Source organism: Arachis ipaensis, chromosome B07, assembly GCF_000816755.2.
Source record: "Arachis ipaensis cultivar K30076 chromosome B07, Araip1.1, whole genome shotgun sequence".
In the NCBI taxonomy this organism is placed as follows: domain Eukaryota; kingdom Viridiplantae; phylum Streptophyta; class Magnoliopsida; order Fabales; family Fabaceae; genus Arachis; species Arachis ipaensis.
Window position 1 is genome coordinate 101,316,709 of NC_029791.2, and position 4,406 is coordinate 101,321,114.

Consider the following 4,406-nt stretch of genomic DNA (forward strand, 5'->3'; position numbering starts at 1 on the left):
TATCTCTACATTCATTAAAATTATTAGCATTATACCTCAGATACGGAGAGAACCTCATATAATAGTATGTGTTCTCTGACAGTTTGATATGTATGACAAATCTATCTTCAGGTTTATGTGGCTACTAACTAAATGTACAATTTTTTTACTTTTATTCATACGTGTACCTTTCTTCTAATTATATTTCTATATTTCTTTATTATTGTAAAGTGTAAGCTCGATTTTATTACTGGAACAAAGAAAAATTTAAGGAATCCTTTTTTTAATATTAGATTATATTAGATTAGATTATTTGATATTATAAAATTAGATTAAATTAATAGTAATTAAATTCAACTCATTTTCCAATAAAGTTAACTTTTGTCAAACAGTTGCATTAATTACAAAAGTTATGATGGCATCAGTATGTCAATATCTACCTGAGATTTTTTTTTGAAAAAGTATATGTAGACAATAAAAATATTAAATAATGTGAATAATTGATATATCGAATGTTCAATTCACTAGGTGTGCGGATGGTTATTCTAATATTAAGATTTAGGTGAGTAATTTAGAGTGTAGTGTGTTTTACTTGAATTGTGCCAATTTTAGAACTCGTTGTTCATGTTCTTCAAAAAAGTCATTGATTACCTAGCATAACCTCCTTTTTTTGCATGAATTTCGACATGCCTTTATGTAACTTGAACCCATTATAACTCAATGCATATTTGCCTATTTTTTCTTCATTATTATTTTCCTCATTCATCATGTTTGGTGGCTTCATTTAGATTCTTTTTTGGTTATAAATATGTTCAAGTTCTTTGTTGTTCCACCCAAAGTAGGAGTGTACTCTTTGCAGAATAGTAGATATGGACTCCGAACCAAGTGAGTTATTTATCAATATGTTGTTCATGTTATTATAGTTTCATCCTATTTTTGTGCAGCTTATGGTGTTTTTTTCATATAACCATTCTAACTGCTTTAATTTTGTCTACAGACATGAGTAAGAACTCTTACATCCTTGAAGATTTTGATCAAAACCAAACTTTTCATCTCCAGATTGATCCTTTTTTGGTTAGTGTAACTCAATTTCAATTATATTTATAAAAAGTATATTGTTATTTTCATATATCATTGAAAAATATATACTTTTCTCATAGTAGTTACACTTCATTTAAATTGTAGATACTGTCTGAGATTTTATCAATTTTCTGTGGAAAATACAAGGAACAATTGAATCAAAGGATGTATTTTATTGACCTTAATGAAAACCAAGTTAAGGTATTGATTCGAAAGGGTCACTTGTGTGCTTACATTATAGCTGGTTTTGATACTTTGATTCAATTTTATGGATTTAAAGATGGAGGATGGATGAAATTTTTAGGGATTGTTTGGGTGAGCTTCTAAGAAAAGATATTTTTTCAAGTTATCTTTTTTTAAAAGATCTTATAGAAAAGTAAAAGTAATTTTATGTTTGGATATCTCATGCAAAAATATCTTTTTATTTATCAATTATGTTTGGGTATAACCATATAAAAGTACTTTTTTGTTTATTTATTACGTAAAAAATATATATTTTTTAAAGAAAAAAGATCTTTTAAAAAAAGATATAAATTATAACTTCTCAAAAAAGATATTTTTTTTATTTTTATAGTGTTTTTACTTTTACTACTAGAAATTTATCAAACACATTAAAAAATAAAAAAGATCTTTTTTTGTCGAAAAAAGATCTTTTTTTTATCAACTTAATGGCACCCAAACAAGCACTGTTTATTGGGGAAGATCTTTTCTTAATTATTAAGGTAAAGGATTCAGCAATGACAACTAAGACACTTTCTTCTCCTCTTGTAAAGTTTTTTCTTGATGTGAAACTTTCATCTGTTGATGTGAATGGGTTCTCTCTCCTCACAAGCCATATTAATTTAGTTGGCATGATTTTTGATGGTGATACTCAATCCCATGGATTACCAAAGCTACCCGATTCTGTATTGAGAGAGAACTATAATTCCTTTTCATATCCTGTGTCTTTTGGCTCAATATCTACTAATACTTCTCATGGTGGTTACCATAGTACACCCAAATATGAAATCTTCTTAACTGACTCTAGCATCGCTTCTACTCATCCAAAACCAAATTTTGGTACTCATTAAATGATGACTGGTTGTAATGGCCCTATCCATAAGCTTGTTGTTTCCTCTTCAGTGTGCAATAATAATGGTAGCTATCCAGTAATAGTCTCCTTTGAATACACTGATATAATTGCTATAAATATTGGTGGAGACTGTGATATTTCTACCACTCCTCCTATTACTCATAATAACTCATTCTATCTTATACCCATGCCAACCCCAATGCAATGTGGCTCAAGAAGTGGTGTTCAAACCACCTCAGATTTTATTTCTCACCTCAAGCTATTTGTCTGATAACTAGATTTTAAACAACTATATTGTAAGTTTATTGTTTAAAATTTTATTTCATTAATCTGTATTTTTGTATTTATATATCTTCTATTTTGGTCCATAGAGTTATTTTGTATTCTTAATTAATTTTAATATTTTATTTGTAAACATAGATACTTCCTAATATGTTTGCTAAGAATGCATTTTCAAGTAGGCCTGAGATCATACTGGTTAGGTTGGGTAAATTCAGTCCAATGAGGATGGGATTGCGATGAAACAATAAAAGGAACCAACAACTTTTTTTTACTAATGGTTGGAAGTTTTTTTGCAAAGATGCATATATTCAGGGAGGGAACATTGTTGAGGTTTTCTGTTGCAATTGGGGATGAGAAGGTGATGTACGCTAAAGTTGTGTAGTTGTAACCACACTTGGTTGTAAAGGATGTTAGGTCCTGCTACATTTTCATTTCTGAGTTTGTGTTTAGTCGTTTATGTTTAATTGAATGTTTTTTGTAGTATGCTTTTATTATGTTTCCCTTCATGTCTGTCAGTGCTATGTTGTAACACCCTACCACACAGAACTTTACGCTTAGCTCGTAAATCAAAGGTGGTGAGGCGCCATGACCTCTAAAAGCAAAAATATGTACGTAGATGTATATGAAGAATAGTTTAACTAGGAGCCTTGAAAGAAAAGATGAACAAAGTAAAATTGACAACGCATCACACTCAAAACGCGTTAAAGATAGAAGGCTTATACAGAAAAACCAAAGAGATGTACACATAAATAGAATTTCAAAAGTTAGTTACATAATAGAGCTTTAGACTCGACCTGCGAAGCAAAGGCCAACTAGAATATATACAACCTAAAATATAAACCAAAAGACAAATACAAATTCTAGTTCTCCAAAGTTAACCTCTAAGAGGGACAAAACATGTTTTTATACAAAATCGGATAAAGTACATATATATAACTAAATATATAATATAAAAAGCCCAAAGTGTAGATCTTCACTCCCATAGAGTTTCCAGCACGCTCAGCAAGGTACCTCATGTCATGCATCTGAAAAACAACAACATATATGGAATGAGAACCGAAGGTTCTCAGCATGGTAACAGTGCCCTATAGATAAGATATAAGGCTCCGTGAAGCCGAAGGAAATTCTAAACTTCTACAACTTAGATCAAAACCTAGAGTTTTCACTAAACCAGAAATATGGTAACTCTACTTAGGGATTCTAATCTATCTCTTCAATTTCAGTTCTCTGTAAATCTCTCAATCACCATTTTGGAATAACCCTCAGCTCTGCTTCACTGCCTGAGGGATCTCTCAAGGTCAAACACAGACAAAGAATACAAGTAATATACATTTAATAGAACAGATACACAATTTAAGTCATGTAGCATATAAATAGAGATAATCAAATAGGCAAGCTAAAACATGCATACTCAAAGAAATCAAACAAATGCACATGATGCATGTCTACCTTATGGCTAATGATATCATCTGTTGGTTATCTAGTCAAACCCGACATGTTCGGTAGCAAACCCTGGATAGTTACAGTGGCGCAAAGCTCAAAAGTATATGCATATATAAATATTCAATCATTCACCGCCCAGGCCCGGTCAAGGGAATCTCAAATCTCAATCTGGAACTAGTGGGGGCGAGTCACTACGTTTGCCCAAGGAGACTAAGATCAATCATAGATACCAACCTGGAGCAAGTGAGGCGACCACTATATCTACCCAGGAAGCTCAAAATCATCTCAACTTGGAGCAAGTGGGGGCGAACCACAACCCTTACGTCTACCCAGGAGGTACGTCCTCATATGTCTAAGAGGAACAAAGGAGGGGATCATAACCTCTCACCATCTCGTTGGAGGCAATTTGACAATACTAGGAGGAACAAAGAAGGGGATCCTCACCTTCCACCATCTCTCCGGGCTCGCATTTTCGAGAAAGAGTGCTCAAGATGAAACAGTCACCTTTATAATCAAATCATGCCCAATTTGTATTTATAGTTAAAATATA